Source organism: Pan troglodytes, chromosome 1 (genome assembly GCF_028858775.2).
Source record: "Pan troglodytes isolate AG18354 chromosome 1, NHGRI_mPanTro3-v2.0_pri, whole genome shotgun sequence".
NCBI classification, from domain to species: domain Eukaryota; kingdom Metazoa; phylum Chordata; class Mammalia; order Primates; family Hominidae; genus Pan; species Pan troglodytes.
Genome location: NC_072398.2, coordinates 101,350,301 through 101,373,304, shown reverse-complemented (window position 1 = coordinate 101,373,304; position 23,004 = coordinate 101,350,301).

The following is a 23,004-nucleotide window of genomic DNA, read 5'->3' as shown; positions in this document are numbered from 1 at the left end:
CCAAAGGAATGTTCAGCTCTGTGAGTTGAACGCAATCAACACAGAGAATTTTCTGAGAAGGCTTCTGTCTAGATTTTATGTGAAGATATACCCGTTTGAACGAAGGCCACAAGGTACTCCAAATATCCACTTGCAGATACTACAAAAAGAGTGCTTCAAACGTGAAATATCAAAGGAAGGTTCAACTCTGGGCTTTGAATGGGAAACATCAGAAAGAAGTTCTGTGAAAGCTTCTGTTTAACTAGGGGACGTTATCCCGTTTCCAACGAAATCCTCAGAGAGGTCCAAATATCCACTTGCAGATTCTACAAAAAGTGTGTTTGAAAACTGCTCCATCCAAAGGAATGTTAAGCTCTGTGAGTTAAACTCAATCATCACAAAGTATTTTCTGAGAATGCTTCTCTGAAATTTTTACATGAAGCTATTTCCTTTACTACCTTAGGCCTCAAAGCGGGACAAATCACTTGCAGATTCTACGAAAGAGTGTTTCAACCTGAACTCACAAAGGAAGGTTCAGGTCTGTGAGTTGAATGCCAGCATCACAAAGAATTTTCTGAGAATGCTTCTCTTTGGTTATGTGAGGTTTATCCCGTTTCCAACGAAATCCTCGGAGAAGTCCAAATATCCACTTGCATATTCTATAAAAAGTGTGTTTCGAAACTGCTCCATCAAAAGGAATGCTCAGCTCGGTTAGTTAAACTCAATCCTCACAAGGAATTTTCTGAGAATGCTTCTGTCTTCTTTTTGGATGAAGTTATTTCCTTTACTACGATAGGCCTCAAGGGGTGCAAATCGCCACTTGCAGATTCTACAGAAAGAGTGTTTCAAACCTGAAGTACAAGAGAAAGGTTCAACACTGTGAGTTGAATGCAAACATCACGAAGAAGGTTCTGAGAATGCTGCTGTTTAGATAGGTGAGCTTTATCCCGTTACCAACGAAATCCTCGGAGAGGTCCAAAGATCCACTTGCAGATTCTAGAAAAAGTGTGTTTCGAAACGACTCAATCCACAGGAATGTTCAGCTCTGTGAGTTGAACTCAATCGTCACAAAGTGTTTCCTGGGAATGCTACTGTCTAGTTTTTAAGTGCAGTTATTTCCTCTACTGCCATAGGCCTCAAGGCGGTCCAAATCTCCACTTGCAGATTCTACCAAAAGTGTGTTTCCAAACGGCTCTATCAAGGGGAATTTTCAACTCTGTGACTTGAATGCAATCATCACAAAGTAGTTTCTGGGAATGCTTCCATCTAGCTTTTATGAGAAGATATTTCCTTTTCCACCACAGGCCTCGAAGCCCTCCAAATGTCCACTTGCAGATTCTAGAAAGAGAGGGTTTCAAAGCTATTCTATCAAAATGAAAGTACAACTCTGTGAGTTGAATGTAAACATCACAAAGAAGTTTCTGAGAATGCTTCCATTTAGCTATCACGGGAAGATTATCCCTTTTCCATCCAAATCTTCAAAGAGGTCCAAATATCCGCTTGCAGATTCCACCGGAAGAGAGTTTCCAAACTGCAGTATCAAAAGGAATCTTCAACTCCGTGGGTTGAATGCAATCATCACAAAAAAGTTTCTGACAATGATTCTCTCTAGTTTTTATGTGAAGATATTTCCTTTTCCACCACAGGCCTGAAAGCGCTCCAAATGTCCACTTGTAGACAGTACAAAAAGAATGTTTCAAAACTGCTCTATGAAAAGCAATGTGAAACTCTGGGAGTTGAACACAAGCCTCAAAAAGAAGTTTCTCAGAATGCTTGTGTTTACTTTTTATGTGAAGACATTCCAGTTTCGAAAGAAATCTTCACAGACTTCCACCTATCCATTTGCTGATTCTACAAAAAGAGAGTTTCAAAACTGCTCTATCAAAAGGAATGTTCAGCTCTGTGAGTTGATCGCAATCAACACAGAGAATTTTCTGAGAAGGCTTCTGTCTAGATTTTATGTGAAGATATACCCGTTTGAACGAAGGCCACAAGGTACTCCAAATATCCACTTGCAGATACTACAAAAAGTGTGTTTCAAACGTGAACTATCAAAGGAAGGTTCAACTCTGGGCTTTGAATGGGAAACATCAGAAAGAAGTTCTGTGAAAGCTTCTGTTTAGCTAGGGGACGTTATCCCGTTTCCAACGAAATCCTCAGAGAGGTCCAAATATCCACTTGCAGATTCTACAAAAAGTGTGTTTCAAAACTGCTCCATCCAAAGGAATGTTAAGCTCTGTGAGTTAAACTCAATCATCACAAAGTATTTTCTGAGAATGCTTCTCTGAAATTTTTACATGAAGCTATTTCCTTTACTACCTTAGGCCTCAAAGCGGGACAAATCTCTTGCAGATTCCACGAAAGAGTGTTTCAACCTGAACTCACAAAGGAAGGTTCAGGTCTGTGAGTTGAATGCCAACATCACAAAGAAGTTTCTGAGAATGCTTCTCTTTGGTTATGTGAGGTTTATCCCGTTTCCAACGAAATCCTCGGAGAAGTCCAAATATCCACTTGCATATTCTATAAAAAGTGTGTTTCGAAACTGCTCCATCAAAAGGAATGCTCAGCTCGGTTAGTTAAACTCAATCCTCACAAGGAATTTTCTGAGAATGCTTCTGTCTTCTTTTAGGATGAAGTTATTTCCTTTACTACGATAGGCCTCAAGGGGTGCAAATCGCCACTTGCAGATTCTACAGAAAGAGTGTTTCAAACCTGAAGTACCAGAGAAATGTTCAACACTGTGAGTTGAATGCAAACATCACGAAGAAGGTTCTGAGAATGCTGCTGTTTAGATAGGTGAGGTTTATCCCGTTACCAACGAAATCCTCAGAGAGGTCCTAATATCCACCAGCAGATTCTACAAAAAGTGTGATTGAAAACTGCTCCATCCAAAGGAATGTTCAGCTCTGTGAGTTAAACTCAATCAACACAAAGTGTTTTCTGAGAATGCTTCTGTCGAGTTTTTACATGAAGCTATTTCCTTTAGTACCTTAGGCCTCAAAGCGGAACAAATCTCCACTTGCAGATTCTACGAAAGAGTGTTTCAACCTGAACTCACAAAGGAAGGTTCAGGTCTGTGAGTTGAATGCCAACATTCCAAAGAAGTTTCTGAGAATGCTTCTCTTTGGTTATGTGAGGTTTATCCCGTTTCCAACGAAATCCTCAGAGAGGTCCAAATATCCACTTGCATATTTTATAAAAAGTGTGTTTCGAAACTGCACCGTCAAAGGGAATGCTCAGCTCGGTTAGTTAAACTCAATCCTCACAAGGAATTTTCTGAGAATGCTTCTGTCTTCTTTTTGGATGAAGTTATTTCCTTTACTACGATAGGCCTCAAGGGGTGCAAATCGCCACTTGCAGATTCTACAGAAAGAGTGTTTCAAACTTGAAGTACCAGAGAAAGGTTCAACACTGTGAGTTGAATGCAAACATCACGAAGAAGGTTCTGAGAATGCTGCTCTTTAGACAGGTGAGGTTTATCCCGTTACCAACGAAATCCTCAGAGAGGGCCAAAGATCCACTTGCAGATTCTAGAAAAAGTGTGTTTCGAAACGACTCGATCCAAAGGAATGTTCAGCTCTGTGAGTTGAACTCAATCGTCACAAAGTGTTTCCTGGGAATGCTACTGTCTAGTTTTTAAGTGCAGTTATTTCCTCTACTGCCATAGGCCTCAAGGCGGTCCAAATCTCCACTTGCAGATTCTACCAAAAGTGTGTTTCCAAACGGCTCTATCAAGGGGAATTTTCAACTCTGTGACTTGAATGCAATCATCACAAAGTAGTTTCTGGGAATGCTTCCATCTAGCTTTTATGAGAAGATATTTCCTTTTCCACCACAGGCCTCGAAGCCCTCCAAATGTCCACTTGCAGATTCTAGAAAGAGAGGGTTTCAAAGCTATTCTATCAAAAGGAAAGTACAACTCAGTGAGTTGAATGTAAACATCACAAAGAAGTTTCTGAGAATACTTCCATTTAGCTATCACGGGAAGATTATCCCTTTTCCATCGAAATCTTCAAAGAGGTCCAAATATCCACTTGCAGATTCCACCGGAAGAGAGTTTCCAAACTGCAGTAGCAAAAGGAATCTTCAACTCCGTGGGTTGAATGCAATCATCACAAAGAAGTTTCTGACAATGCTTCTCTCTAGTTTTTATGTGAAGATATTTCCTTTTCCACCACAGGCCTGAAAGCGCTCCAAATGTCCACTTGTAGACACTACGAAAAGAATGTTTCAAAACTGCTCTATGAAAAGCAATGTGAAACTCTGGGAGTTGAACACAAGCCTCACAAAGAAGTTTCTGAGAATGCTTCTGTTTACTTTTTATGTGAAGACATTCCGGTTTCGAAAGAAATCTTCACAGACTTCCACCTATCCATTTGCTGATTCTACAAAAAGAGAGTTTCAAAACTGCTCTATCAAAAGGAATGTTCAGCTCTGTGAGTTGAACGCATACAACACAGAGAATTTTCTGAGAAGGCTTCTGTCTAGATTTTATGTGAAGATATACCCGTTTTGAACGAAGGCCACAAGGTGCTCCAAATATCCACTAGCAGATCCTACAAAAAGAGTGTTTCAAACGTGAACTATCAAAGGAAGGTTCAACTCTGGGCTTTGAATGGGAAACATCACAAAGAAGTTCTGCGAAAGCTTCCGTTTAGTTAGGTGTCGTTATCCCGTTTCCAACGAAATCCTCAGAGAGGTCCAAATATCCACTTGCAGATTCTACAAAAAGTGTGATTGAAAACTGCTCCATCCAAAGGAATGTTCAGCTCTGTGAGTTAAACTCAGTCAACACAAAGTGTTTTCTGAGAATGCTTCTGTCGAGTTTTTACATGAAGCTATTTCCTTTACTACCTTAGGCCTCAAAGCGGAACAAATCTCCACTTGCAGATTCTACGAAAGAGTGTTTCAACCTGAACTCACAAAGGAAGGTTCAGGTCTGTGAGTTGAATGCCAACATTCCAAAGAAGTTTCTGAGAATGCTTCTCTTTGGTTATGTGAGGTTTATCCCGTTTCCAACGAAATCCTCAGAGAGGTCCAAATATCCACTTGCATATTCTATAAAAAGTGTGTTTCGAAACTGCGCCATCAAAGGGAATGCTCAGCTCGGTTAGTTAAACTCAATCCTCACAAGGAATTTTCTGAGAATGCTTCTGTCTTCTTTTTGGATGAAGTTATTTCCTTTACTACGATAGGCCTCAAAGAGGTGCAAATCTCCACTTGCAGATTCTGCAGAAAGAGTCTTTCAAACCTGAATTACCAGAGAAAGGTTCAACACTGTGAGTTGAATGCAAACATCACGAAGAAGGTTCTGAGCATGCTGCTGTTTAGATAGGTGAGGTTTATCCCGTTTCCAACGAAATCCTCAGAGAGGTCCAAAGATCCACTTGCAGATTCTACAAAAAGTGCGTTTCGAAACTGCTCCCTCCAAAGGAATGTTCAGCTCTGTGAGTTGAACTCAATCATCACAAAGTGTTTCCTGAGAATGCTACTGTCTAGTTTTTATGTGCAGTTATTTCCTCTACTGCCATAGGCCTCAAGGTGGTCCAAATCTCCACTTGCAGATTCTAACAAAAGTGTGTTTCCAAACGGCTCTATCAAGGGGAATTTTCAACTCTGTGACTTGAATGCAATCCTCACAAAGTAGTTTGTGGGAATGTTTCCATCTAGCTTTTATGAGAAGAGATTTCCTTTTCCACCACAGGCCTAGAAGCCCTCCAAATGTCCACTTGCAGATTGTAGAAGGTGAGGGTTTCAAAGCTATTCTATCAAAAGGAAAGTACAACTCTGTGAGTTGAATGTAAACATCACAAAGAAGTTTCTGAGAATGCTTCCATTTAGCTTTCATGGGAAGATTATCCCTTTTCCATCGAAATCTTCAAAGAGGTCCAAATATCCGCTTGCAAATTCCAACGAAAGAGTGTTTCCAAACTGCTGTATCAAAAGGAATCTTGCACTCCGTGGGTTGAATGCAATTATCACAAAGAAGTTTCTGACAATGCTTCTCTCTAGTTTTCTTGTGAAGATATTTCCCTTTCCACCACAGGCCTGAAAGGGCTACAAATGTCCACTTGTAGACTCTACGAAAAGAATGTTTCAAAACTGCTCTATGAAAAGCAGTGTGAAACTCTGGGAGTTGAACACAAGCATCACAAAGAATTTTCTGAGAATGCTTCTGTTTACTTTTTATGTGAAGATATTCCCGTTTCGGAAGAAATCTTCAGAGAATTCCACCTATCCATTTGCTGATACTACAAAAAGAGAGTTTCAAAACTGCTCTATCAAAAGGAATGTTCAGCTCTGTGAGTTGAACGCAATCAACACAGATAATTTTCTGAGAAGGCTTCTGTCTAGATTTTATGTGAAGATATACCCGTTTTGAACGAAGGCCACAAGGTGCTCCAAATATCCACTAGCAGATCCTACAAAAAGAGTGTTTCAAACGTGAACTATCAAAGGAAGGTTCAACTCTGGGCTTTGAATGGGAAACATCACAAATAAGTTCTGCGAAAGCTTCTGTTTAGTTAGGTGTCGTTATCCCGTTTCCAACGAAATCCTCAGAGAGGTCCAAATATCCACTTGCAGATTCTACAAAAAGTGTGTTTCAAAACTGCTCCATCCAAAGGAATGTTCAGCTCTGTGAGTTAAACTCAATCATCACAAAGTATTTTCTGAGAATGCTTCTCTGAAATTTTTACGTGAAGCTATTTCCTTTACTACCTTAGGCCTCAAAGCAGAACGAATCACTTGCAGATTCTACGAAAGAGTGTTTCAACCTGAACTCACAAAGGAAGGTTCAGGTCTGTGAGTTGAATGCCAACATCACAAAGAAGTTTCTGAGAATGCTCCTCTTTGGTTATGTGAGGTTTATCCCGTTTCCAACGAAGTCCTCGGAGAAGTCCAAATATCCACTTGCATATTCTATAAAAAGTGTGTTTCGAAACTGCGCCATCAAAAGGAATGCTCAGCTCGGTTAGTTAAACTCAATCCTCACAAGGAATTTTCTGAGAATGCTTCTGTCTTCTTTTTGGATGAAGTTATTTCCTTTACTACGATAGGCCTCAAAGAGGTGCAAATCTCCACTTGCAGATTCTGCAGAAAGAGTCTTTCAAACCTGAATTACCAGAGAAAGGTTCAACACTGTGAGTTGAATGGAAACATCACGAAGAAGGTTCTGAGCATGCTGCTGTTTAGATAGGTGAGGTTTATCCCGTTTCCAACGAAATCCTCAGAGAGGTCCAAAGATCCACTTGCAGATTCTACAAAAAGTGCGTTTCGAAACTGCTCCCTCCAAAGGAATGTTCAGCTCTGTGAGTTGAACTCAATCATCACAAAGTGTTTCCTGAGAATGCTACTGTCTAGTTTTTATGTGCAGTTATTTCCTCTACTGCCATAGGCCTCAAGGTGGTCCAAATCTCCACTTGCAGATTCTAACAAAAGTGTGTTTCCAAACGGCTCTATCAAGGGGAATTTTCAACTCTGTGACTTGAATGCAATCCTCACAAAGTAGTTTGTGGGAATGTTTCCATCTAGCTTTTATGAGAAGAGATTTCCTTTTCCACCACAGGCCTAGAAGCCCTCCAAATGTCCACTTGCAGATTGTAGAAGGTGAGGGTTTCAAAGCTATTCTATCAAAAGGAAAGTACAACTCTGTGAGTTGAATGTAAACATCACAAAGAAGTTTCTGAGAATGCTTCCATTTAGCTTTCATGGGAAGATTATCCCTTTTCCATCGAAATCTTCAAAGAGGTCCAAATATCCGCTTGCAAATTCCAACGAAAGAGTGTTTCCAAACTGCTGTTTCAAAAGGAATCTTGCACTCCGTGGGTTGAATGCAATTATCACAAAGAAGTTTCTGACAATGCTTCTCTCTAGTTTTCTTGTGAAGATATTTCCCTTTCCACCACAGGCCTGAAAGGGCTACAAATGTCCACTTGTAGACTCTACGAAAAGAATGTTTCAAAACTGCTCTATGAAAAGCAGTGTGAAACTCTGGGAGTTGAACACAAGCATCACAAAGAATTTTCTGAGAATGCTTCTGTTTACTTTTTATGTGAAGATATTCCCGTTTCGGAAGAAATCTTCAGAGAATTCCACCTATCCATTTGCTGATACTACAAAAAGAGAGTTTCAAAACTGCTCTATCAAAAGGAATGTTCAGCTCTGTGAGTTGAACGCAATCAACACAGATAATTTTCTGAGAAGGCTTCTGTCTAGATTTTATGTGAAGATATACCCGTTTTGAACGAAGGCCACAAGGTGCTCCAAATATCCACTAGCAGATCCTACAAAAAGAGTGTTTCAAACGTGAACTATCAAAGGAAGGTTCAACTCTGGGCTTTGAATGGGAAACATCACAAAGAAGTTCTGTGAAAGCTTCTGTTTAGTTAGGTGTCGTTATCCCGTTTCCAACGAAATCCTCAGAGAGGTCCAAATATCCACTTGCAGATTCTACAAAAAGTGTGATTGAAAACTGCTCCATCCAAAGGAATGTTCAGCTCTGTGAGTTACACTCAGTCAACACAAAGTGTTTTCTGAGAATGCTTCTGTCGAGTATTTACATGAAGCTATTTCCTTTACTACTTTAGGCTTCAAAGCGAAACAAATCACCACTTGCAGATTCTACGAAAACAGTGTTTGACCCTGAACTCAGAAAGGAAGGTTCAGGTCTGTGTGTTGAATGCCAACTTCACAAAGAAGTTTCTGAGAATGCTTCTGTTTTGTTATGTGAGGTTTATCCTGTTTCCAATGAAATCCTCAGAGAAGTCCAAATATCCACTTGCATATTCTATAAAAAGTGTGTTTCGAAACTGCTCCATCAAAAGGAGTGCTCAGCACGGTCAGTTAAACTCCATCATCACAAGGAATTTTCTGAGAATGCTTCTGTCTTGTTTTTAGATAAAGTTATTTCGTTTACTTTGATAGGCCTCAAAGAGTTGCAAATCTCCACTTGCATATTCCACAGCATGAGTGTTTCAAACCTGAATTACCAGAGAAAGGTTCAACACTTTGTGTTGAATGCAAACATCACGAAGAAGCTTCTGAGAATAGTGCTGTTTAGATAGGTGAGGTTTATCCCGTTTCCAACGAAATCCTCAGAGAGGTCCAAATATCCACTTGCAGACTCTACCAAAATTGTGTTTCCAAACGGCTCTATAAAGGGGAATTTTCAACTCTGTGACTTGAATGCAATCATCACAAAGTAGTTTCTGGGAATGCTTCCATCTAGCTTTTATGAGAAGATATTTCCTTTTCCACCACAGGCCTAGAAGCCCTCCAAATGTCCACTTGCAGATTGTAGAAAGAGAGGGTTACAAAGCTATTCTATCAAAAGGAAAGTACAACTCTTTGAGTTGAAAGTAAACATCACAAAGAAGTTTCTGAGAATGCTTCCATTTAGCTTTCATGGGAAGATTATCCCTTTTCCATCGAAATCTTCAAAGAGGTCCAAATATCCGCTTGCAGATTCCACCGAAAGAGTGTTTCCAAACTGCTGTATCAAAAGGAATCTTCAACTCCGTGGGTTGAATGCAATCATCACAAAGAAGTTTCTGACAACGCTTCTCTCTAGTTTTTATGTGAAGATATATCCTTTTCCACCACAGGCCTGAAAGCCCTCCAAAGGTCCACTTGTAGACACTACGAAAAGAATGTTTCAAAACTGCTCTATGAAAAGCAATGTGAAACTCTGGGAGTTGAACAGAAGCCTCACAAAGAAGTTTCTGCGAAAGCTTCTGTTTAGTTAGGGGACGTTATCCTGTTTCCATCGAAATCCTCAGAGAGGGCCAAATATCCACTTGCAGATTCTACAAAAAGTGTGTTTCAAAACTGCTCCATCAAAAGGAATGTTCAGCTCTGTGAGTTAAACTCAATCATCACAAAGTATTTTCTGAGAATGCTTCCCTGAAATTTTTACATGAAGCTATTTCCTTTGATACCTTAGGCCTCAAAGCGGGACAAATCACTTGCAGATTCTACGAAAAGAGTGTTTCAACCTGAACTCACAAAGGAAGGTTCAGGTCTGTGAGTTGAATGCCAACATCACAAAGAAGTTTCTGAGAATGCTTCTGTTTACTTTTTATGTGAAGATATTCCCGTTTCCAAAGAAATCTTCACAGAGTTCCACCTATCCATTTGCTGATTCTACAAAAAGAGAGTTTCAAAACTGCTCTATCAAAAGGAATGTTCAACTCTGTGAGTTGAATGCAATCATCACAGAGAATTTTCTGAGAATGCTTCTGTCTAGATTTTATGTGAAGATATACCCGTTTCGAACGAAGGCCACAAGGTGCTCCAAATATCCACTCGCAGATTCTACAAAAAGAGTGCTTCAAACGTGAACTATCAAAGGAAGGTTCAAGTCTGGGCTTTGAATGGGAAACATCACAAAGAAGTTCTGCGAAAGCTTCTGTTTAGTTAGGTGACGTTATCCCGTTTCCATCGAAATCCTCAGAGAGGGCCAAATATCCACTTGCAGATTCTGCAAAAAGTGTGTTTCAAAACTGCTCCATCCACAGGAATGTTAAGCTCTGTGAGTTAAACTCAATCAACACAAAGTATTTTCTGAGAATGCTTCTCTGAAATTTTTACATGAAGCTATTTCCTTTACTACCTTAGGCCTCAAAGCGGGACAAACCACTTGCAGATTCTACGAAAAGAGTGTTTCCACCTGAACTCACAAAGGAAGGTTCAGGTCTGTGAGTTGAATGCCAACATCATAAAGAAGATTCTGAGAATGCTTCTCTTTCGTTATGTGAGGTTTATCCCATTTCAACCGAAATCCTCAGAGAAGTCCAAATATCCACTTGCATGTTCTATAAAAAGTGTGTTTCGAAACTGCTCCATCAAAAGGAATGCTCAGCTCGGTTAGTTAAACTCAATCATCACAAGGAATTTTCTGAGAATCCTTCTGTCTTGTTTTTAGATAAAGTTATTTCCTTTAATACGATAGGCCTCAAAAAGGTGCAATTCTCCACTTACAGATTCTACAGAAGGAGTGTTTCAAACCTGAATTACCAGAGAAAGGTTCAACACTGTGAGTTGAATGGAAACATCATGAAGAATGTTCTGAGAATGCTACTGTTCATATATGTGAGATTTATCCCGTTTCCAATGAAAACCTCAGGGAGGTCCTAATATCCACTTGCAGATTCTACAAAAAGTGTGTTTCAAAACTGCTCCATCCAAAGGAATGTTCAGCTCTGTGAGTTACACTCAGTCAACACAAAGTGTTTTCTGAGAATGCTTCTGTCGAGTATTTACATGAAGCTATTTCCTTTACTACCTTAGGCTTCAAAGCGAAACAAATCACCACTTGCAGATTCTACGAAAACAGTGTTTGAACCTGAACTCAGAAAGGAAGGTTCAGGTCTGTGTGTTGAATGCCAACTTCACAAAGAATTTTCTGAGAATGCTTCTGTTTAGTTATGTGAGGTTTATCCTGTTTCCAAAGAAATCCTCAGAGAAGTCCAAATATCCACTTGCATATTCTATAAAAAGTGTGTTTCGAAACTGCTCCATCAAAAGGAGTGCTCAGCACGGTCAGTTAAACTCCATCATCACAAGGAATTTTCTGAGAATGCTTCTGTCTTTTTTTTAGATAAAGTTATTTCCTTTACTTTGATAGGCCTCAAAGAGTTGCAAATCTCCACTTGCATATTCCACAGAATGAGTGTTTCAAACCTGAATTACCAGAGAAAGGTTCAACACTTTGAGTTGAATGCAAACATCACGAAGAAGCTTCTGAGAATAGTGCTGTTTAGATAGGTGAGGTTTATCCCGTTTCCAACGAAATCCTCAGAGAGGTCCAAATATCCACTTGCAGACTCTACCAAAAGTGTGTTTCCAAACGGCTCTATAAAGGGGAATTTTCAACTCTGTGACTTGAATGCAATCATCACAAAGTAGTTTGTGGGAATGCTTCCATCTAGCTTTTATGAGAAGTTATTTCTTTTTCCACCACAGGCCTCGAAACCCTCCAAATGTCCACTTGCAGATTCTAGAAAGAGAGGGTTTCAAAGCTATTCTATCAAAAGGAAAGTACAACTCTGTGAGTTGAATGTAAACATCACAAAGAAGTTTCTGAGAATGCTTCCATTTAGCTTTCACCGGAAGATTATCTCTTTTCCATCGAAATCTTCAAAGAGGTCCAAATATCCGCTTGCAGATTCCACCGAAAGAGTGTTTCCAAACTGCTGTATCAAAAGGAATCTTCAACTCCGTGGGTTGAATGCAATCATCACAAAGAGGTTCTGAGAATGCTTCTCTCTAGTTTTTATGTGATGATATTTCCTTTTCCACCACAGGCCTGAAAGCGCTCCAAGTGTCCACTTGAAGACACTACGAAAAGAATGTTTCAAAACTGCTCTATGAAAAGCAGTGTGAAACTCTGGGAGTTGAACACAAGCCTCACAAAGAAGTTTCTGAGAATGCTTCTGTTTACTTTTTATGTGAAGATATTCCCGTTTCCAAAGAACTCTTCACAGAATTCCACCTATCCATTTGCTGATTCTACAAAAAGAGAGTTTCAAAACTGCTCTATCAAAAGGAATGTTCAGCTCTGTGAGTTGAACGCAAACAACACAGAGAATTTTCTGAGAAAGCTTCTGTCTAGATTTTATGTGAAGATATACCCGTTTTGAACGAAGGCCACAAGGTGCTCCAAATATCCACTTGCAGATCCTACAAAAGAGTGTTTCAAACGTGAACTATCAAAGGAACGTTCAACTCTGGGCTTTGAATCAGAAACATCACAAAGAAGTTTCTGCGAAAGCTTCTGTTTAGTTAGATGTCGTTATCCCGTTTCCAATGAAATCCTCAGAGAGGTCCAAATATCCACTTGCAGATTCTACAAAAAGTGTGTTTCAAAACTGCTCCATCCAACGGAATGTTCAGCTCTGTGAGTTAAACTCAATCATCAAAAAGTATTTTCTGAGAATGCTTCTCTGAAATTTTTACATGAAGATATTTCCTTTACTACATTAGGCCTCAAAGCGGGACAAATCACTTGTAGATTCCACGAAAGACTGTTTCAACCTGAACTCACAAAGGAAGGTTCAGGTCTGTGAGTTGAATGTCAACATCACAAAGAAGTTTCTGAGAATGCTTCTCTTTCGTTATGTGAGGTTTATCCCGTTTCCAACGAAATCCTCGGAGAAGTCCAAATATCCACTTGCATATTCTATAAAAAGTGTGTTCGAAAGTGCTCCATGAAAAGGAATGCTCAGCACGGTTAGTTAAACTCAATCATCAGAAGGAATTTTCTGAGAATGCTTCTGTCTTGTTTTTAGATAAAGTTATTTCCTTTACTACGATAGGCCTCAAACAGGTGCAAATCTCCACTTGCAGATTCTACAGAAAGAGTGTTTCAAACCTGAATTACCAGAGAAATGTTCAACACTGTGAGGTGAATGCAAACATCACGAAGAATGTTCTCCGAATGCTGCTGTTTAGATAGGTGAGGTTTATCCCGTTTCCAACGAAATCCTCAGAGAGGTCCAAATATCCACTTGCAGATTCTACAAAAAGTGCGTTTCGAAACTGCTCCCTCCAAAGGAATGTTCAGCTCTGTGAGTTGAACTCAATCGTCACAAAGTGTTTCCTGAGAATGCTACTGTCTAGTTTTTATGTGCAGTTATTTCCTCTACTGCCATAGGCCTCAAGGCGGTCCAAATCTCCACTTGCAGATTCTACCAAAAGTGTGTTTCCAAACGGCTCTCTCGAGGGGAATTTTCAACTCTGTGGCTTGAATGCAATTATCACAAAGTAGTTTCTGGGAATGCTTCCATCTAGCTTTTATGTGAAGTTATTTCTTTTTCCACCACAGGCCTCGAAACCCTCCAAATGTCCACTTGCAGATTCTAGAAAGAGAGGGTTTCAAAGCTATTCTATCAAAAGGAAAGTACAACTCTGTGAGTTGAATGTAAACATCACAAAGAAGTTTCTGAGAATGCTTCCATTTAGCTTTCACCGGAAGATTATCCCTTTTCCATTGAAATCTTCAAAGAGGTCCAAATATCCGCTTGCAGATTCCACCGAAAGAGTGTTTCCAAACTGCTCTATCAAAAGGAATCTTCAACTCCGTGGGTTGAATGCAATCATCACAAAGAAGTTTCTGAGAATGCTTCTCTCTAGTTTTTATGTGATGATATTTCCTTTTCCACCACAGGCCTGAAAGCGCTCCAAATGTCCACTTGTAGACACTACGAAAAGAATGTTTCAAAACTGCTCTATGAAAAGCAATGTGAAACTCTGGGAGTTGAACACAAGCCTCTCAAAGAAGTTTCTGAGAATGCTTGTGTTTACTTTTTATGTGAAGATATTCCCGTTTCCAAAGAACTCTTCACAGAGTTTCACCTATCCATTTGCAGATTCTACAAAAAGAGAGTTTCAAAACTGCTCTATCAAAAGGAATGTTCAGCTCTGTGAGTTGAACGCATACAACACAGAGAATTTTCTGAGAAGGCTTCTGTCTAGATTTTATGTGAAGATATACCCGTTTTGAACGAAGGCCACAAGGTGCTCCAAATATCCACTTGCAGATCCTACAAAAAGAGTGTTTCAAACGTGAACTATCAAAGGAAGGTTCAACTCTGGGCTTTGAATGGGAAACATCACAAAGAATTTTCTGCGAAAGCTTCTGTTTAGTTAGGTCTCGTTATCCCGTTTCCAATGAAATCCTCAGAGAGGTCCAAATTTCCACTTGCAGATTCTACAAAAAGTGTGTTTGAAAACTCCTCCATCCAATGGAATGTTCAGCTCTGTGAGTTAAACTCAATCAACACAAAGTGTTTTCTGAGAATGCTTCTGTCGAGTTTCTACATGAAGCTATTTCCTTTACTACCTTAGGCCTCAAAGCGGAACAAATCTCCACTTGCAGATTCTACGAAAGACTGTTTCAACCTGAACTCACAAAGGAAGGTTCAGGTCTGTGAGTTGAATGCCAACATCACAAAGAAGTTTCTGAGAATGCTTCTCTTTGGTTATGTGAAGTTTATCCCGTTTCCAATGAAATCCTCAGAGAAGTCCGAATATCCACTTGCAGATTCTACAAAAGTGTGTTTCAAAACTGCTCCATCCAAAGGAATGTTCAGCTCTGTGAGTTAAACTCAATCATCACAAAGTTTTTTCTGAGAATACTTCTGTCCAGTTTTTACATGAAGCTATTTCCTTTACTAACTTAGGCCTGAAAGCCAGACAAATCTCCACTTGCAGATTCTATGAAATGAGTGTTTCAACCTGAACTCAAAAAGGAAGGTTCAGGTCTCTGAGTTGAACACCAACATCACAAAGAATTTTCTGAGAATGCTTCTCTTTAGTTATGTGAGGTTTATCCCGTTTCCAAAGAAATCCTCAGAGAAGTCCAAATATACACTTGTATATTCTATAAAATGTGTGTTTCGAAACTGCTCCATCAAAAGGAATGCTCAGCTCTGTGAGTTAAACTCAATCATCACAAGGAATTTTCTGTGAATGCTTCTGTCTTGGTTTTAGATGGAGTTATTTCCTTTACCACAATAGGCCTCAAAGAGTTCCAAATCTCCACTTGGAGATTTTACAGAAAGAGTGTTTCAAACCTGAAGTGCCAGAGAAAGATTCAAGACTGTGAGTTGAATGCAAACATCACGAAGAGGGTTCTGAGAATACTGCTGTTTAGATAGGTGAGGTTTATCCTGTTTCCAACGAAATTCTCAGAGAGGACCAAATATCCACTTGCAGATTCTACAAAATTGTGTTTCAATACTGCTCCATCCAAAGGAATGTTCAGCTCTGTAAGTTGAACTCAATCGTCACAAAGTGTTTCCTGAGCATGCTACTGTATAGTTTTTATGTGCCTTTATTTCCTCTACTGCCATAGGCGTCAAAGCGGTCCAAATCTCCACTTGCAGATTGTACCAAAAGTGTGTTTGCAAACTGCTCTATCAAAGGGAATGTTCAACTCTGTGACTTGAATGCAATCATCACAAAGAAGTTTCTGGGAATTCTTCCATCTAGCTTTTATGAGAGGATATTTCCTTTTCCACCACAGGCCTAGAAGCCCTCCAAATGTCCACTTGCAGATTCTAGAAAGAGAGGGTTTCAAAGCTATTCTATCAAATGGAAAGTACAACTCCATGAGTTGCATGTAAACATCACAAAGAAGTTTCTGAGAATGCTTCCATTTAGCTTTCATGGAAAGAGTATCCCTTTTCCTTCGAAATCTTCAAAGAGGTCCAAATATCCGTTTGCAGATTCCACCGAAAGAGGGTTTCCAAACTGCTGTATCAAAAGGAATCTTCAACTCCGTGACTTGAATGCAATCATCACAAAGAAGTTTCAGACAATGATTCTCTCTAGTTTTTATGTGAAGATATTTCATTTTCCACCACAGGCCTGAAAGCGCTCCAAATGTCCACTTGCAGACACTACGAAAAGAATGTTTCAAAACTACTCTATGAAAAGCAATGTTAAACTCTGGGAGTTGAACACAAGCCTCACAAAGACGTTTCTGAGGATGGTTCTGTTTACTTTTTATGTGAAGATATTCCCGTTTCCAAAGAAATCTTCACAGAGTTCGACCTATCCATTTTCAGATTCTACAAAAAGAGTGTTTCAAAACTGCTCTCTCAAAAATAATGTTCAACTCTGTGAGTTGAATGCAATCATCACAGAGAAGTTTCTGAGAAGGCTTCTGCCTAGATTTTATGTGAAGATATACCCGTTTCGAAGGAAGGCCACAAAGTGCTCCAAATATCCACTTGCAGATCCTACAAAAAGAGTGTTTCAAACCTGAACTATCAAAGGAAGGTTCAACTCTGAGATTTGAATGCAAACATCACAAAGATGTTTCTGAGAATGCTTCTGTTCAGTTACGTGAAGTTATCCCATTTCCACTGAAATCCTCGGAGAGGTCCAAATATCTACTTGCAGATTCTACAAAAGGTGTGTTTCAAAACTGCTCCTTCCAAAGGAATGTTCAGCTCTGTCAGTTAAACTCAATCATCACAAATAATTTTCTGAGAATGCTTTTGTCTAGTTTTTATATGAAGCTATTTCCTTTACTACCATAGGCCTCAAAGCGCTGCATATCTCCACTTGCAGATTCTACAAAAAGAGTGTTTCCAAACTGCTCTATCAATAGTGATGTTCAACTCTGTGAGTTATGTTCAATCATCACAAATTAGTTTCTGAGAATGTTTCTATCTAATTTTTATGTCAAGACATTTACTTTTCCACCACAAACCTCAAAGCCCTCCAAATATCCACTTGCAGATTCTAGAAAAAGAATGTTTCATAGTTGCTCTTTCAAAAGGAAAGTTCAAGTCTGGAAGCTGAATACCAGCATCACAGAAAAGTTTCTTAGAATGTTTCCTTTTATTTTTTATGAGTTCCAAGAGTTCCAAATATCCACTTGCAGTTTCTATAAAAAGAGAGATTCAAAACTGCTCTCTCAAAAGATCTGTTGAATTCTGTGTGTTGAATGCAGTCATCACAGAGTACTTCCTGAGAATGCTTCTGTCTCGTTTTTGTATGAAAATATTTCCTTTTCCACTGCAGGCCTCGTACCACTCTAAATGTCTACTTGCAGATTCTACAAAAAGAGTTTCAGAACTGCTCTATAAAAATAAATGTTCAACATTCTGAGTTGAATGCACACATCACAAAGAAGTTTCTGAGAATGCTTCTGTTTAGTTTTTATATGAAAATATATCGTTTACTAGCCTAGGTCTCAAAGCACTACCAACGTCCAGTTGCAGATCCTATAAAAAGAATATTTCAAGACTGCTCTATAAGTACGAAGTTTCAACTCTCTGTGCTGAAGCAGACCTCACAAGGAAGTTTCTAAGAATTCTTCTGTCTAGTTTTTATGTGAAGATATACCGTTTGAACGAAGGCCACAAAGTGTTCCAAATATCTACTTGCAGATTCTACAAAAAGACTGTTTCAAACCTGAACTATCGAATAAGTGTTCAACACTCTGAGTTGAATGCAAACATCATGAAGAAGGTTCTGAGAGTGCTTCTGTTTAGTTATGTGAAGTTTATCCCATTTCCAATGAAATCCTCAGAGAGGTCCAAATATCCACTTGCAGACTCTTCAAAAAGTGTGTTTCGAAACTGCTCCATCAAAAGGTGTGTTCACTTCTGTGAGTTAAACTAAATCGTCACAAAGTGTTTTCTGAGAATGCTACTGCCTAGTTTTTATGTCAAGATGTTTCCTTTTCCACCATACGCCTCAAAGCGCCCCAAATGAACACTTGCAGATTGTAGAAAGAGTGTTTCAAAACTGCTCTTTCTAAAGAAGTGTTCAACTGTCTGGGTTGTTTTCACACATCACAGTGCAGTTTCTCAGAATCCTTCTCTCTAGTTTTTATTTGATGATATCTCATTTCCAATGAAATCCTCAAACAGCTCCAAATATCCAACAGCAGATTCCAGAAAAGTAGGGTTTCAGTACTGCTCTATCAAAAAATGTTCAACACTGTGATTTGAATGCACACATCTCATACTAGTTCCTGAGAATGCTTCTGTCAAGTTCTTGTATGAAGAAATTTCATTTTCCAACATAGGCATCAAATCTCTCCAAATATCCACTTGCAGATTCTACAAAAATACTGTTTCAAAACTGCTCTCTCAAAAAGAAGGTTCAACTTCATGAGTTAAATGCATACATCACAAAGAAGTTTCTGAGAATGCTTCTGCCTATTTTTTATGTGAAGATGTTTCATTTTCCACCATAGGCCTCAAATCTCTCAGGATGAAAACTTTCAGACTCTAGAAAAAGAGTGTCTCAAAACTGCTCTTTCTAAAGAAGTATTCAAATTTCTGAGTTGAATTCATACATCACAAAGCAGTTTCTGAGAATGCTTCTGTCTAGTTTTTATTTGAAGACATTTCATTTCCAACGAAATCCTCAAACAGCCCCAAATATCCGCAAGAAGATCTTTCAAAAGTTGTATTTCAGTACTGCTATATGAAAAGCAATGTTCAACTCTGTGAGTTGAATGCACACATCACAGAGCAGATTCTGAGAATGCTTCTGTCATGCTTTTATATGAACATATTTCCTTTTCCACCATATGCCTGAAATCGCTCCAAATATGCACTTGCAGATCCTACAAGGAGACTGTTTCAAAACACCTCTCTCAACAGGAATGTTCAGCTCTGTGAGTTGAATGCACACATCACAAACAAGTTCCAGAGAATCCTTCTGTATAGTTTGTCTGTGAAGATATTTCCTTCTCCAACATAGGCTTCAAATCGCTTCATATATCCACTTGCAGATTCTACAAAAAGGGTCTTTTAAAACTGCACTCTCAAGAGGTAGGTTCAACTCTGTGAGTTGAATGCATACATCACAAAGGAGTTTCAGAGAATGCTTCTGCCTAGTTTTTATGGGAAAATGTTTCCTTTTCCACCTTAGGCCTCAAAGCACTACAAATGAACTCTTTCAGATTCTAGAAAGAGTGTTTGAAAACTGCTCTGTATAAGAAGTGTTCACCTCTCTGAGTTGAATTCACACATCACAATGCAGTTTCTTAGAATGCTTCTCTGTAGCTCTTAATTGAAGTTATCTTGTTTCCAACGAAATCCTCAAACAGCTCCAAATATGCTGAAGCATAATCTACAAAAGTAGTGTTTCAGTACTGCTATATCAAAAGAAATGTTCAAATCTGTGAGTTGAATGCACACATCACGAAATGATTCTGAGAATGCTTCTGTCAAGCTTTTATGTGAACATATTTCCCTTTCCACCATACGCCTGAATTCGCTCCAAATATCCACTTGCAGATCCTACAAAGAGACAGTTTCAAAAAAGCTCTCCCAACAGGAAGGTTCAGCTGTGTGAGTTGAATGCACACATCACAAACAAGTTCCTGAGAATGTTTCTGTCTAGTTTTTCTGTGAAGATATTTCCGTTTCCAACATAGGCTTCAAATCGCTCCAAATATCCACTTGCAGATTCTACAAAAAGACTGTTTCAAAACTGCTCTCTCAAAAGGATGGTTCAACTCTGTGACATGAATGCATACATCAGAAAGAAGTTTCTGAGTATGCTTCTGCCTAGTTTTTATGTGAAGATGTTTCCTTTTCCACCATAGGCCTCAAAGCGCTCCAAATGAACACTTGCAGATACTACAAAAAGAGCGTTTCAAAACTGCTCTTCCTAAAGAAGTTTTCACCTCTCAGATTTGAATTCAGACATCACAAAGCAGTTTCTGAGAATGCTTCTCTGTAGTTTTGGTTAGAAGATATATCATTTCCAACGAAATTCTCAAAAAGCTCCAACTATCCACAAGGAGATTCTACAAAAGTAGTGTTTCAGTACTGTTCTATCAAAAGAAATGTTCAACTCTGTGAGTTGAATGCACACATCACCTACAAGTTCCTGAGAATGCTTCTGTCTAGTTTTTCTGTGAAGAGATTTCCTTTCCCAACATAGGCTTCAGAACGCTCCAAATATCCAATTACAGGTTCTACAAAAGGACTGTTTCAAACTCCTCTTTCAAAAGGTAGGTTCAACATCGTGAGTTGAATGCATGCATCACAAAGAAGTTTCTGAGAATGCTTCCATCTCGTTTTTATGTGACGATGTATCATTTTCCACCATAAGCCTCAAAGCTCTCCAAATGAAAACCTTCAGATACCAGAAAAAGAGTGTTTCAAAACTGCTCTTTCTAAAGAAGTGTTCAACACTCTGAGTTGAATTCACACATCACAGAGCAGTTTCTGAGAATGCTTTTGTCTAGTTTATATTTGAAGATATTTCATTTCCAACGAAATCCTCTAACAGCTCCAAATATCCACAAGCACATTCTACAACAGTAGTGTTTCAGTACTGCTCTATCAAAAGAAATGTTCAACTCTGTGAGTTGAATGCACACATCACAAACAAGCTCCTGAGAATGCTTCTGTCTAGTTTTACTGTGAAAATGTTTCCTTTTAAAGCACAGGCTTCAAATTGCTCCAAATATCCACTTGCAGACCCTACAAAAAGACTCTTTCAAAACTGTGCTCTCAAAAGAAGTTTCAACTCTGTGAGTTGAATGCATACATCACAAAGAAGTTTCTGGGAATGCTTCTGCCTAGTTTTTATGTGAAGATGTATCCTTTTCCACCATAGGACTCAAAGCGCTCAAAATGAACACTTGCAGACACTAGAAAAAGAGTGTTTCAAAACTGCTCTTTCTAAAGAAGTGTTCAACTCTCTGAGTTGAATTCACACATCAAAAAGCAGTTTCTGAGAATGCTTCTGTCTAGTTTTCATTTGAAGATACCTCATTTCCAACGAAATCCTCCAACAGCTCCAAATATCCACAAGCAGATCCTTCAAAAGTAGTGTTTCAGTACAGCTCTATCAAAACAAATGTTCAACTCTGTGAGCTTAATGCACACATCATGAAGCAGTTTCTGACAATGCTTCTGTCAAGCTTTTTTTGAAGATATTTCCTTTTCCACCATACACCTGAGATCGCTCCAAATATGCACTTGCAAATTCTACAAAGACACTGTTTCAAAACAGCTCTCTCAACAGGAAGGTTCATGTCTGTGAGTTGAATGCACACATCACAAAGAAGTTCCTGAGAATGCTTCTGTCTAGTTTTAATCTGAAGAGATTTCCTTTCCCAACATAGGCTTCAAATCGTTCCAAATATCCACTTGCAGATTCTACAAAAGGACTGTTTCAAAACTGCTCTCTCAAAAGGAAGGTTCAACTCTGTGAGTTGAATGCATACATCACAAAGAAGTTTCTGAGAATGCGTCTGCCTAGTTTTTATGGGAAGATGTTTCCTTTTCCACCATAGGCCTCAAAGCATTACAAATGAACTCTTACAGATTCTAGAAAGAGTGTTTCAAAACTGCTCATTCTAAAGAAGTGTTCAACTCTCTGAGTTGAATTCACACATCACAATGCCGTTACTGAGAATGCTTCTCTGTAGTTTTTAATTGAAGATGTCTCATTTCCAACGAAATCCTCAAACAGCTCAAAATATCCTGAAGCATATTCTAGAAAAGTCGTGTTTCAGTACTGCTCTATCAAAAGAAATGGTCAACTGTGTGAGTTGAATGCACTCATCACAAAAAGGTTCCTGAGAATGCTTCTGTCTAGTTTTTCTGTGAAGATATTACCTTTTCCAATATAGGCTTGAAATCACTCCAAATATCCACTTGCAGTTTCTTCAAAAAGACTGTTTCAAAACTGCTCTCTCAAAAGGAAGGTTCAACTCCGTGAGGTGAATGCATACATCAAGAAGAAGTTTGTGAGAATGCTTCTGCCTAGTTTTTATGTGAAGATGTTTCCTTTTCCACCATAGACCTCAAAGCTCTCCAAGTGAACACTTGCAGATATTAAAAAAAGAGCGTCTCAAAACTGCTGTTTCTAAAAAAGTGTCCAACTCTCTGAGTTGAATACACACATCACAGAGCAGTTTCTGAGAATGCTTTTGTCTAGTTTTTATTTGAAGATATCTCGTTTCCATCGAAATCCTCAAACAGCCCCAAATATACACAAGCAGATCCTACAAAAGTAGTGTTTCAGTACTGCTCTGTGAAAAGATATAGTCAACTCTGTGAGTTGAATGCACACATCTCAAACAAGGTCCTGAGAACACTTCTATCTTGTTTTTCTGTGAAGATATTTCATTTTCCAACATAGGCTTCAAATCGCTCCAAATATCTAGTTGCAGTTTTTTCAAAAAGACTGTTTCAAAACTGCTATCTCAAAAGGAAGGTTAAATTCCGTGAGTTGAATGCATAGATCACAAAGAGGTTTCTGAGAATGCCTCTGCCTAGTTTTTATGTGAAGATGTTTCCTTTTCCACCATAGGCCTCAAAGCACCGCAAGTGAACACTTGCAGATACTAGAAAAAGAGTGTTTCAAAACTGCTCTTTCTAAAGAAGTGTTCAACTCTCTGAGTTGAATTCACACATCACAAAGGAGTTTCTGAGAATGCTTCTGTCTAGGTTTTATTTGAAGATATCTCGTTTCCAAAGAAATCCTCAAAGAGCCCCAAATATCCACAAGCAGATCCTTCAAAAGTAGTGT